The following is a 14,777-nucleotide window of genomic DNA, read 5'->3' as shown; positions in this document are numbered from 1 at the left end:
TGAGGAGAGAAAACAGAGCTGGAGAGAAACGGGCGAATTCGGCGTTGGAAATGTCGAGGCCAGCGCCGGCTTCGGATGAAGCGACTTCGCTCGGGGTTCGATAGAATAGAGGCGACCAGCTCATAGAGGGGCGACCAGCTTCGATCTCGATACATTGGCCTTCGCTTCTCAAAAGAGGGCGTTCTTTATTTCGAGTTTAATTTTAAGTGGGCTTTGCTTCTGATTACACGCGAAATTTGGTTTTGGAGATAAAACCAAAATCAAGGTTTTGGAAAACCTAACCTAACAAGTCGAAGGATTGGAATCCGGACTAAAACAAAAGAGAGAACATTCTACGAGATACAACCCTCAGAAAGAGATAAGAGTGATCTAGTAAGGTGAGAGACCGAAAGGAGAGATTGTAATCTTCCTTCCCACTTTATTAAGAACTGGCTCTTGTGGAAGTAGGCATCATTGGCGAACCACGGTAAATCTTTGTGTTGTGGTTTGCTTTTACCGCTTTTTACATTATTATCCGTTGTTAATAGTTGTTTAGCGAGTTGGGCATGTTAGTATAGGTTGTAGTTGATATTTAGATTTTGTCCGGAGTTGAATTGTGCTAAAATACAAGTTATCTGTGTAGTGGGGAATCGATTGGTATTGATATAATCCCCAACAAGTGGTATCGAGCCTTGGTTAGAATAGCCTTAGGGTGTTATCCGAATCTTGGTCGAGGAAGGTGTTTGACGAAATTCACGAGAAAGATTTGAGGTTAAATAACTTGTAGAGATGGACCATTCCGTGAACACTCGTATGATGAGTCTGAATAGAAAGAACTACACCATCTGGAAAGCCAAGATGGAAGACTTGCTATATTACAAGGACTTGGCACTTCCCATTGAGAATGAGGGAGTAAAACCAGAAAAGACTGATGAGGCTGAGTGGAAAAAGCTTGATAGAAAAGCGATTGGATACATTCGACAGTGGATTGACGACAGTGTCTTTCACCATGTGTCCCAAGAGACTACAGCCTTCAGTCTATGGAAGAAACTCGAAGACCTTTATGAGAGGAAGTCGGGGGGAAACAAAGTGCTAGTCGTTAAGAAGTTTGCGCAACCACGAAGTACCAAGAAGGTTCTTCAATGTCCGAGCATCTTAATGAAGTCTGAGAATATCATCAATCGGATGCATTTGATGAAGATCAATTTGGGAGGCGAAGTTGAGGCTTTGTTTCTATTAGGCTCTCTACCCGAAAGTTGGGAGACATTAGCGGTTTCTACATGGAGCGACCAAGGATGGAATTGTTACCATGGAGATGGCTACCACGTCTTTGTTGAATGAGGAGACTAGAAGGAGTGCAAGCGGCTCTTCTCACTCGAGAGATCCTTTTCACGAGAAACGGGGAGAGGTCAAAACGAAAACCATCTCGTTCTAGAGGTGATGGCGAAATAAATCTAGGGGTGAAGCTAGAACTCCTAAGGCGAGAGGCAATGTTACTATTGTGCCACAAAAGGCCACTTCAGATATGAGTCTGAGAACGAAGAGGGATGAGAAGAATAACCGTGTACATGAAGACATAGTACGCGAGGAACGGAAACACGCGGCGAGATACTACCGCACTAGTCGGCGACCTAGTGGGAATTGTGTCGGTGTGGTGTGTCTTTGCCTTAGTACCTCATGTCGATCTGAGTGGGTGATAGATACGAGGGAGCATCCTATCACGTCACACGCCTGGGGGATTCTTCACTACCTACGGTGTGGTGAATATGGTGAAGTGAGGATGGGTAACGATGGCGTCTCGAAGATTATAGGCATTGGAGATGTTCATATAGAAACCAATGTCGGCTACACCTTGACACTTCGAGGATGTAAGACATGTCCCCGACATACGGTTAAGCCTAATTTCGGCTAGGAAATTAGATGACAATGGCTTTGTAAACTTCGTTTTGGTAACGGGGTATGGAAACCGGCGCAGAGGTTCCATTGTAGCGACCGGAGGGAAAAAAAACTTGCTCTCTTTACAAAACACGCTAGTTTGTGTAAAAGCGAATCTTAACTGTAAGAAGAAGAAGCTTCATCCGAACCGTGGCACAAAAGACCGTGGTCACATGGGCATAAAAGGGATGGAAGTTCTTGCTAAGCAAAAGGCCGTGCCGGACATTAAAAGGTACACATTTAAATACATGTACTCATTGTTTGGTAGGAAAGCAACACCGGTGTCTTTCCAAAGATTCCCGCCTCACGAAAGGACAACGTCCTTGAGCTAGTGCACACGACTTATGTGGTCCTATGAGTGAAGAAGTCCCACCGGGGAGCCGTTTCTTGACATTCATTGATGATCGTCAAAGAAAGATATGGGCCTATAGTCCGAAGACCAAGGATGAAGTATTTGGCGTGTTTGAGAAATTCCACAGCATGGTGGAAAGAGAGACTGGGAAGTTGTTGAAGTGTATTCGCTCAGATAATGGGGGTGAGTACATTGGGTCATTTGAAGAGTATTGCCCGAGTCATGGGATTAAGTCATGAAGCGGACCGTTCCCAAGACACCGCCGCAAGAATGGAATAGCAGAGAATGAACCGTACCATTGTAGAGAGGATGAGATGCATGCTATCTCACTCTAAGCTACCTAGAAACTCTTGGGTAGAAGCAATCGCGTCTGGCCGTGCATGTGATCAACCTGTCGCCCGAAGCAAAGCCTCGAATAGTGATTATCCGAGAGAGTATGGTCGGGCGAGATGTTGATTATGGATACTTGAGGGTATTTGGGTGCGGGGCATTTGTGCATATTCGAGGATGAGAGATCCAAGCTTGATGACAAAGCCAAGCGGTGCATTTTTCGGGTTATGGAGATGAAAAGTTTGGTTACAAACTCTATGATCCGATTAACAAGAAGGTAATCCGAAGTCGAGATGTTGTGTTCTTAGAAGACCAAACCATAGCAGACTTTGAGGAGGGTGAGAAGTTACGAGGCTTTCACCAATGATCTTGTTGATTCGAACTAGAAGTTCCCTCTTGTGGAACGTCACGAGAAGGCATTGAGAATCACAGAGAACCATGAGTTTGAAGCTCATGATGAGAATCCTATTGCTCATGGTGGGATAGACCTATTGGTATAGAAGATGCAGATGAGATGCATGAACCACCACCAGAGCAAGTAGAAGTGCAACCTCCTGAGGCACCAGTAGATGGGGCAAGGAGGTCCGACAGCGGAGGAGACTAGCTTCAACCAGTATCCACCACATACGTCGTCGTGCTACTATCGGATGGTGGAGAACCTATGTACTATCAAGAGGCACTTGAAGGTACCGACAAAGAAAAGTGGTTGAAGGCCATGCGATGACGAGATGGATTCTTTGCATAAGAATCACACTTATGAGTTAGTTGAGAAACCCACAGGAGAAAAGTTCTCAAGAATAAGTAGATATACAAAGTCAAGCATGAGGGAGAACAATCCTCACCCAAGGCACAAAGCTTCGCCTTGTTGTGAAGGGATTCGGTCAAAGAAAAGGGATTGACTTTGATGAGATTTTTCTCTCTCTGTAGTAAAGATGACTTCTATCCGGGTGGTATTGGGTATGGCCGCAAGTATGAACCTAGAGGTTGAGCGGCTAGATGTTAAGACGACTTTTCTTCATGGAGACCTTGAAGAAGATGTCTACATGGACCGACCGGAGGGTTTTGAGGTCAAAGCAAGCAAGGAGCACCTAGTATGCAAGGTGATAAAGAGCTTGTATGGGTTGAAAAAGCACCGAGACGATTGGTACATAAAGTTTGATTCCTTTATGGCTAAGCAAGGATACAAGAAGTCCGCTTCCGATCATTGTGTGTTTGTTCGAGATTTCGGATGGGGATTTCATTGTCTATTCTTTGTATGTGGATGATATGTTGATAGTTGGCCCAAACATCAACAAGATATCAAAATTTGAAGAAAGACTTGAGTAAGTCCTTTGAGATGAAGGATTTGGGTCAAGCAAAGCGGATACTTGGGATGGGATCACCGTGACGAAAGAGTGGGAAGTTGTGGCTTTCTCAAGAAAGCTACATTGAAAGGTGTTGAAGAGATTCAACATGGATCAAAAGCAGAAACCCGTCGGTTAATCCGCGCTGGTGGCCCGTTCATGACCAAAGAGATGTGTCCTAAGGGTGAGCATGAGCAGAGTCGATGGAAAAAGATTCCTTATGCATCCGCGATGGGCGGTTTGATGTATGCCATGGTGTGTACTAGACCGGATATTGCTTTTCGCCGTTGGGGTTGTAAGCGATTTACATCAAATCCGGGTAAAGAACATTGGGAAGGTGTTAAGTGGATATTGAGATATCTCAAAGGCACTTCCAAATCATGTTTGTGCTTTGGTGGAAGTAAGCCCTTACTTGAAGGCTACACCGATCTGCATACATGGCGGTGATGTTGACTTCGATGAAGTCCACCTCCGGTTATCCGGTTACTTTTGCGGGGAGCGGTTTCTTGGCAATCTAAGTTGCAAAAGTGTGTTGCCCTCTCCACTCACTACTGAAGCCGAGTATATTGCAGCCAGCGAGTGTTGCAAAAGAGTTGCTATGGATGAAGAGGTTCTTCGACGAACTAGGGCTAAAAGCGAAAACAGGTTTGTAGTTCTATGTGACGATCGAGGCGCCATCCACTTGAGCAAGAATCCGAAGTTTTCATTCTAGATCCAAGCACATACACGTGCGTTATCATTGGATTAGAGAAGTACTTTCGAAGACAAGCATCGTGTATCGAGAAGATCCATACCGACAAGAACGGGTCGGATATGATGACCAAAGTCTTACCGAAAGGTAAGTTTGATGTTTGTTGTGCTATTGCGGGAATGGCGACACACCTCCTCTGCTGATTTGGCAATTGCATGGAGGTATCCCCCTCACACGTTATTCGGAGGGGAGATTGTTGAGTTATCCCTCACATGAGGAGAAAAAACAGAGGGAGAAAAACGGCGAATTCGGCGTTGAAATGTCGAGCCGCCGGCCTGGATGAAAGCGACTTCGCTTCGGGTTCCAATAGAATAGAGGCGACCAGCTCATAGAGGCGACCACCTTCGATCTCGATACATTGGCCTTTCAAAGAAAGAAAAGAAGCGCTTCAGCGCTTCAGTCTAATTTTCGTGGGCTTTGCTCTGACGCCATGAGAAATTTGGTTTTGGAGATAAAACCAAAATCAAGGTTTTGGAAAACCTAACCTAACAAGTCGGAAGGATTGGAATCGGACTAAAACAAAGAGAGAGAACCTTTACTGAGAGATACAACCCACAGTAAAGAGATAAGAGTGATCTAGTAAGGTGAGAGACCCAAAGGAGAGATTGTAATCTTCTTTCCCACTTTATTAAGAACCGGCTCTTGTGGAAGTAGGCATCATTGGCGAACCACGGTAAAATCTTTGTGTTGTGGTTTGCTTTTACTGCTTTACATTATTATCTGTTGTTAATAGTTGTTTAGCGAGTTGGGCATGTTAGTATAGGTTGTAGTTGATATTTAGATTTTGTCTGGAGTTGAATTGTGTTCAAATACAAGTTATCTGTGTAGTGGGGAATCGATTGGTATTGATATAATCCCCAACAGATATGAAGTACACTGTCAATTTTTTGAACTGTGTTTCAAATTCTTCTTTACTTATCACTTGCTGGCTAGGATGCAAGATTTGGGTCAACTGGACTGTTTCAAGTTCAAAGAAAATTAGAAAAGCAAACGTGGCAGAGGGTTGGTGGTAGCGGAAGCATCCACAGAGAATTAGGGGAAAGCTAGTTCTAAAATATTGAAAACAATAGTTAGATATCTAATTAGTCCAAACCAGAGGATTATTATGTAATAAATATATAACTGGCACCAGTACACTTGTAGGAATGGGTGAAAAATATCCACACCTCTTCTCCAATGGGGTGTGTTGTAGAAACACTCCCTTGCAAATATTTGGGTCTACCACTTGGGTCCAAGTATAAGAACCACAAAGTATGAGATCCTAATTGAAACAGTCCAAAGGCGACTTGGAGGGTGGAGATGCAAACTGATGTCTAAAGGAGCTAGACTTATTTTAGCAAGTAGTGTTCTCTCGAATTTACCAGTTTATTTTATGTCCCTTCTCATCATTCCCAAAGGGATTACAACAACAATTGAACGGTTAATTCGTGACTTTATCTGGGGGTCTTCAAGGGAGCACAGAAAATATCATTTGGTGTGTTGGGAGAAAGTTTGTTCCCCAAAAGAAACCGGTGGCCTCAGGTTACGTAATCTGGCATGTATGAACCAAGCTTTGCTCGGTCGTTGGTTATGGAGATATGTCACAGGTGAAAGCTCATTGTGGTGTGATGTAATATGCGCTAAGTATGGACATGATGAACATAGGTGGTGGCCTAACCAAACAACACAGACTCATGGATGTAGCCTTTGGAGAGGCATTATGAAAGTTCTACCTTTGTTCAGGTAGGGTATGAGCTTCACTGTGGGTAATGGCCGAAAGATTCTGTTCTAGTTAGATAGTTGGATTGGTGGAAAGTCATTGGTAGAGAAATTCCCAAAGATTTTCCAAGCTTCTAACAATAAAAATGGTTTTGTATATGAGTATGCTCATACCCACAATGATCGAGTGACTTAGAACATGTTTTTAAGGAGGCGAAATACTGTTCGGGTTGTACAACATGTGGATGTTTTGTCCAGGTTGTTAGATACAGTGGTATTAAACACAGAAGTGGATAGTTGTAGCTGGAAATGGACAAAGAACAATGTTTTCTCTGTTAGCTCATTGTATGAGGCAATTGTTGCACAAGACCGACATCTAGAGACAACAGTGACCACTTTTCCTTCAAAATTGGTATGGAAAACTCACTTACCTTTGAAAGTGAAAATGTTCTTTTGGGAGGTTATGCTAGGGCGAATTCTGACGGCTGACCAACTGATTCACCGAGGTACTATCGTGTCCCCTACGTGTTCTTTGTGTTCTATGTTCGCGGAGGATATAAGTCACCTATTTCTACACTGTTCATTTGCTTTGGAAGTATGGACAATCCTAGTACACCCTATGCTTATGGCTTTCCCTCTACTAGCTTAGGCAGAGACAATCGAGGAATTTCTTTTTTATTGGCTAAGACGGAGGGACAAATCGTTTAGTGCGAACTTATGAAATATTCCACCTTATGCAGGGATATGGGCAATATAGAAGGCGAGGAACCATCATATTTTTCGGAGCACGGAGCTTTCGATTTGTAACACTGTGCTGGAGATAAAGGGTTTATGTTAGTTTTGGTTATCTAATATGGAGGAAAGACGTAACTTCCACTTCAGAGAACTGGTGCTAGACTGGACAAAGGTGCTTAGAGTCCCTGAGGAGGGACGTTTGCAATAGGGAGTTATTTGTGTTTGCTTTCTTGTTTTTCCTCTTGTAATTCACACTGTCACATGTGAGGTACTCACTCACTCATATACTTGTGGGTTTTTACACTCCTTTCCAATAAAATCAACTTATCAAAAAAAAAAAAAAAAAACTAAATACACCACAATACCTGATATGTAACTAGGGCTGTCAATGGGTTTCGATAACCCGATAACCGACTTGAACCAAACTGATAATAAACGGTTTGGGTTTTGGTAATTTGGTTTGTCCTCCACGACCGAAATCGAACTGATGAGATATTGGTTTGGCACCGACTCAAAACCGAATTGATAAGATATTAGTTTGGTTTCGGATTTGCCCTCCACCAAACCAATATGAATCCGAACCGATAAGATATATGACATTTTAGTAATATTTATGATTAATTTTGTATATATTTATCAATTGTGTGACTAAAATTAATCTATTTAATTTAGGATTTAATTAATTTTATAGTCTTCGGTTCAGGTCGGTTCGGTTTCGAGTTACAATATATCTTATCGGTTCGATTCGGTTTTGGGTTTCCAATTTTCTTATCTGTTCGGGTTTGGATTTTTCAGAACCTGACCCAAACCGATCCATTGACAGCCCTATATGTAACAGAATAGGACAATCAGGAAGAGAATTACTAGCCACACCTGAAAGAATTTTCCAGAGAAAAAAGAGCATGAGGATTGTAATCTTGAACTACACCTTTGTAAATTATAACTAATGTAATGGTACAGGGATCAATGGTTACAATGAATTATATACAATAATATTATGAAATAATGAACATGTCCAAATCTCTGCACCTATAAAACTCTGATGAAAGAATGGAACTCATTCGTCAACCCCAAACTTCAGGGCTAAGGCAATGGTGTTGGTATTGTTATTTGCTGCTTCTGCTGTATAATGTTACAACGCTCAGAAAAGCTCACCTCAGGAGAAACACCATCTAAATATCTCCACCAAGATTTACATTTTCACCCAGCAAACTCACTGATGGGTGGACGGTCCATCACATTAGATGCCATCACCGCAGTTTTTTGCAGAACAGGGTGAATATTGGGTAATTTTGGAATCTGTAACTAACAAACCAGCAGTATAATGTGTTAGAGAGCAAATTAGCAATACACAAATCACTACAATCTGCCACATAAAGCTTCCATCAAGACATACACTCTAATTTTTATCAAGAAAAAAGCACATGTAGGAGATCCAATAGGATACTAGGAGACAGCTGAGGCAATACGAGAGAGTGAAAGAGAAGATCATCACAGAGATCCACATTAGTTTCCCAACCAAAAAGACCTGAAAATTGGCTAGCACACCTTTATTGAAAATCCGCTTTATGGAAATCTCCCATATCAATGTCTCTCAAAACACTTCTATTTATACTAAAAAGGGTGTATTTCCCAGAAGATAAAATTTACGGCTATAAGAGAGCACCCTAAAATCCCCATTGGGAGGAAGTTGGCATTCAGCTAAAACTATGATATGATGATGCAGCAATTGGCAAGTAAATACTAAAAGTCAAACTCTCTTAAAGCAAGAGACTGTAACAATTAAGTGATGAGGATAGTGGTGCATACCTGACACAACAAATCAATTGTTCACCGTAAGAGGCGAGCTAAATCACCCTCATCCATTGCACAATCCATCATAATTTCCCGCCAAGTTAGACCAGAGGCCCAAGCTTCAACCATGCCAGAAAATTGGCTATCCAATCCACATGAGATCTATAAAACGGAAGCACAATTAAAGATGAGTCTGGACAAAATAAGATATGGTCCTAACTCTTTCTTTTTCAATTAGACTTACCTTTACACCATGTTTTTCTTGGAGTAGCATGAAGGAACTTCTCTGGGCCTCAACAATATTTACCACTGCAGTGGAAGGTTCATATATGTAGCTGCAAATAAAATGTTCTAACTCGATGAAAATTCACCTAGAGACAATGTCCAAACTCGACCAAAAAAGTGGAAGCACAATTGGAAACTAAAGAAGTTGAAGGGAAAAAATGGGGGGTGTTGGGGGGAGGATACTACCTGTCGGTTTTTTAGGGACGAATTTTAATTCCTTCCGAAACTAAACTTCCACATACACCAGCAAGCTATGCTGCCTTTAGATCTAATAAAATCTTATTGTGCAGCACAATTGCAAGCCACAAATCATTTTCTCCTCGGATTGCTGCTGCTGTTTCACCTAAAGGAAAGATCATGTGTGTATTGATATCCAATGCTCGGGCTTCATGTATAACTTGGCTAATCTGGTAAACACAGGATATGATAGCAAACTTATAGTACATACTTCCTACATTAAGCATGCAAATTACTAGCATTTTTCTTGAATATACACATAAAGCTCAAGTCTTAGCTAACTAAATAAGCAGAAAACAAAATCCAAACCGTTCACGTAAAAGCTGAGGTGGTTGTTTTCTAGAATAAAATGACTGACATGCAGAGATAGAGAGGAAAGGATAGAGATAGACAGAAATAATTATGAAACTGTATCTCTTATAATTATGAATATAAAACATTGCGACTTATGTAACTAAAAGAACAAGAAAAGAATTATATATCTACTATTGCTCAACCAACAACCAATAGTTTAGTATGAAGTGATTGTTACTTACAATACTATTTCCATTTCTTACAACGCCAATAAAATCTCATAATGCCAATGCCAATGCTAATGAAATCTACTATTGTTTTTTTCAGCAACTTCTACTCGATTCCAATTGTTAAACATACATAACCTTACTAAATATATATATACTTATCAACAGCATTGCACTGCCTTACTGGTGATTCTTCCGTTATAGATCAACCAATAAAGAAACATTCTGAATCTAAGTGCCTAGGTAGTTTATGCCAGATGATATTGAGAAACTAACTTAATTTAAAATGTCCTCGTGCAGTGAGTTAAATACGGCAACTTAATTTTTGGGCTTTTTAGACATACCCCCTTCCCTCTCCAAAAATCCAATTTCCAATGGCTACGAGATGAGTTTTTCTTTTCACTTGAAGTAGCTTTACCTTTGAAATTGAATTTGGGGGCCATGTCTAACTCTGATAATTTCACCATTGTTGTGTGTGTGTTGTGGGGGTGGGTCTAAAAAGCCCTAATTTGAAATGTCCTCATGCAGTGAGTTAAGTAAGGTATAGATACCTGCAGGAATTCCTTCCAACCAGATGGTTCAATTTGCTGTATTCGACCAAGCAAACAAGTAGACCTAGCTTTCAATCGTTCAATCTTTTCTCTAGTAAAGGTAGCCAACTAGCCATATCTATTATCTTCTTATATTCCCTAAAGCCTTTGGTACGTGCAATCTTTTTCTTCAAACGCGAAACTTTATTCCTTTGCTCCTTGTAATACTCAACAGCATCATTGTATGTTTGTGATATCTGAGGCATCTGACAAGATTTAAAAAAATAAAAATAAATAAGTTACAGCAAAAATGAACTTTTGGTGAGGTCCTAAAGACAGATCACAGGGATCATTGCAATAGTTTTCTCTTTTTTGTTTTGTATCAATGAATATATCCGATAGTCAAAATTTACAAAGGGATTACCGGATTACACAATTAGGCAACCACCGAAGCAAGGCGCTACTCGGCTTCTACACAAAGGAACCTTAGACAACAATAAAACCCTCACAACGACATTTTTATTTAATCGATAAACGGGATACATAATTATCAGAGTCACCAATTGCATAAAATCTAATCTAAGTAGCAAGAAGCTACCTATATTAGACATTTAGACCACCACCTAGTACACCCTAGCATAAACCAAAAGAAGAAGAACCAGAAGGGGGAAAAAAGGAAAGAAAACAAAGGAAAATGTACTACAAAAGAGGGGGAAAGCCCAATACAGCTCAAATTCAACAAAGCAAAACATGTAAAGGAATCCCGTAAAGGTATAGATATACCTCGTTGTCACCTGAAAGGGTACTCAAGACCGGCACATTCAAACTCCAAGACCATGTGTCAAGAGATCCTTCCATGCACCATAGCCCTCCAAATTTGGAATCAGCAAGCTTATCCCATTGTATTTGTTCCTTACCCAGGAGCCTCCATATGAGCTCCCGAGGCAAAGCACCACCTTGAGCTAAAGGTACATTAGGTAAGCCTATCCTATAATCAGTTTTAATCCATTTCTCTGTAAATAGGTACCAAGAATTATCAGAACCAAGAGCTATATGATAAGATGGTTTTGCATCAACGTGTTCTTTGTCATCTCCATGATCGAACTCTCTTTCCATTAGTACAAAAGAATCATCCACGTCAATCTGTCACGTAAGAAATTGATGAAAACAACTTAAACTGAGTTATCAAGCATTTAGAATATAATTGTCAAATAGATAGGAAGACTACTAAGACAAAAAAAGAAAAACCGAAAGAATATACAGGACTTTCATGTAACGTATGGCCAGAGAAAAGGGTAAGGAAAGAACTAATACTAAAACGAAAAACCCCTTTATTTACAATAATGGTTAAAAGACATGTATTGCCTTCTCAAATTGAGCAACAGGTTCGACCATATATGCAGGAGAGCTAAAAGGGGGAAAATAAAGAAATAAAATTTAGCAATATTGTTCACACAGTAGTGTAATTCTGAGAAGTTGGATGAAACATCAAAATGAAAGATGTCAATGCCTATGCCTACTTCATTCCCAAAAACTCTAGCCAAAAACCAGTAAAAGTATGAAACACATATATGGCACAGCAGACAGTAAATGTGTAACATGCCAAATGACCAAATACGAATGACAGGGTATATATATGTATGTCCATTTGTGTATAAGAACCTTTGAAAAAAACTCACAAATAGAAAAGGATATTTCTGTGACATTTTCTTTTTCTTTTTCTTTTTCTTTTTCTATTCTATTGTGGTACAACCTTACTTGTACTTGGTGGTTTACCTCTACCTATAGTGAACTAATGGAATAATAAATAAATGAAATGATAAAATGGTTACTTCGAGAGAACCACAATCTCCTGTTTTAACACCAAGGTGCTTAATGATTCTTTTCTGCTTTTCTCATTCATTCAAATGTACTTAAATAGGCCAAGTACACTTAGTGCGACTAAAATAGGTACCACAACTACAACTACTTGACCCCTACGTTCATATCCCTAAAGAATAGGAGAACACCAACAACTCTAATCCTAACTATCATTTACCCATTCAACTTATTATCAACTAAGTAACAATTATTCAAAATGACAATCTACTGAGACCCATGCTCCTGATCCTACGGTACATGCTATGCACATGCATGTAACATATTGTAACATATTTCAAGGTCAAATATTGATTTCTTGGAAACTCAGTAGCAGCAAGAATATTGGTGTAGTTTAGATCCCTGACTTGCAGATCTAGGAGCCTAGAAGAACTAGTCTTATTTATAGACATCAGTACATGACTATGGAACATGACATACAATTTAACTTTTATTCATTTTCAAGGCACAACATTATCAATGGACAGAAGTATGTTTTTATAGAAATGAACCCTATCAGTATTACATTCTTCCACTACTGACGTTGAAAGGATCCGACAGGCATGATAATTGATGTAGCCCACTGGTTCACTTGGAGTTGGAAGTTACAGCTCCATCACACGTTCTGTCTATACAGATTCTTTTTCATAATCATTTTTCATTTAATATGGTTCCAATATCCAAAATCTCGTGCACACCCAAAATAATACAAGAAATAGTGTCTAACATTCCAGTAGGAACTTCTGTACATACAAGAAAGATACAAATAAAAGGATATTTGGAACAAACATTAGATTGATAACATTAAAATCCAAACTTCAATCATATTAAAAATTCTAACAGGCGGAACATATATGAGTATAGCAGGGGATTAGTAATTCTCACCATGCTCTTGACTTTTGAACCATAGAGTGAGTCTATCTTTCCCAGATAAACAGCAGAGACTAAATGTTGAACCCCTTCACTATCTTTATATTGCAAACATGTGAAGGGCAAGTGTCCATCCTCCAACTCTTTCAATAAAGGTTCCAATGAATTCATTCTTTCCAATTCCATCTTTTGCCGCAATTCGGTCCTCAGTCGTTTCTCTGCCTGTGCAAACTCCTCAAAAGTCAATTGTGATCAACATATAAGTAAATGACAACATGTCTGGATGCATGCATCATAATGAACAAAATAGTAGGACCCGATTGTAAATCAAATGATTGGCACTCTGCCACTCTAGATAGGTCTAAACAGCAAAATGCCGATTTCTGAGATTTCCCCGTTAGTTTTTATTTGAGATTAGTTAAATATTTGCATTCAATTTTCCGATTTCATTAATTTTTTTTGAATTTTAAATCGTTAAACCATTTTTTTAGGTTATCGTTAATCATTTCTTTAAGTTTATTTTTTTTTATGATTTTCCGTTAATTATTCTTTGATATTAGACCGATGCATCAACATCCAGTTTTTTATTTCCTGTTAGTTATTTTTTTAAGTTAGTTCAATGCATTTGCATCCAATTTCTGATTTCCAGTTAATCATCTTTTAAAGTTAGTTAAATGTAGTTTTATCCAGTTTTCAATTTCTCGCTAATCATATTTTAGGTTAGTTCCATGCATTTGTATTAAGTTTTTTTATTTTCTGCTAATTATTCTTTGAGGTTAATTAGTTCATTTCAGTTGCCTCCATTTTCCGATTCCCCGTTAATTACTCTTTGAGGTTTGTTTAATGTGTTTGTAACTAGTTGTTGATTTCTCGTTAATAAGTAAGAGGTTAGTTGGATGCATTTGCATCCACTTTTCAATTTCTCATTAGTAATTCAAACTTCAAAGTGGTGTGTAATAATAACTTCTATTGATCCTTCAGTTGTTTCCTTAATTGCAAATATGATATAAAAAAAAAATCATACATGATTTACTATGTGGGTTCAACAAAGATTATCCAGTTTTTTATTTCCAGTTCATTATTCTTTGAGGTTAGTTAATTGCATTTGTATTCAGTTTTCGATTTTCTATTAATTATTATTTGAGGCTACTTCAATGCATTTGCATCGTGTTGCAAATTTCCCATTAGTTATTCTTTTAGGATAGTTTGATTCATTTGCATATAGTTTCTAATTTCCCATTAAATATTCTTTGAGATTAGTTCGATACATTTGCATCCAGTTTCTAATTTTCTATTAATTATTCATTGAGATTAGTTTCATGCAGTTGTGTATAGTTTCCATTTTTCCGTTAATTATGGTTTGAGGTTAGTTCGATGCATTAGCATACAATTTTCGATTTTTCTTTAATTATTCTCTGAGATTAAATCGATGCAATTGCATCCAGCTAATTTATAATTTCTCGTTAATTATTATTTGAAGTTAGTTCAATACAGTTACATCCAGTTTTTTTTATTTCTTATTAATCATTCTTTTAGGTTTGTTCAATGCAATTGCATCCA

General features: G+C 39.0%; 1 pseudogene across 1 annotated transcript; it reads right to left on the bottom strand.

The window, feature by feature from the left end:
* Window positions 1-8,075: 8,075 nt before the first annotated feature.
* LOC147523024 (DExH-box ATP-dependent RNA helicase DExH15 chloroplastic-like) lies at window positions 8,076-13,554 on the bottom strand (annotated as a pseudogene). Its single transcript, XR_015215495.1, has 7 exons — window positions 13,233-13,554; window positions 11,274-11,633; window positions 10,512-10,756; window positions 9,389-9,609; window positions 9,162-9,252; window positions 8,933-9,079; window positions 8,076-8,422 (listed from the first exon to the last, which is right to left on the bottom strand). The product of XR_015215495.1 is annotated as a DExH-box ATP-dependent RNA helicase DExH15 chloroplastic-like (transcript).
* Between the last annotated feature and the right edge of the window lie 1,223 nt (window positions 13,555-14,777).

The sequence above is a fragment of the Coptis chinensis genome, chromosome 1 (assembly GCF_015680905.1).
Source record: "Coptis chinensis isolate HL-2020 chromosome 1, ASM1568090v1, whole genome shotgun sequence".
NCBI lineage: Eukaryota > Viridiplantae > Streptophyta > Magnoliopsida > Ranunculales > Ranunculaceae > Coptis > Coptis chinensis.
The sequence above is the reverse complement of the archived record's forward strand: the minus strand, read 5'-3'. Positions and strand labels throughout refer to the sequence as shown.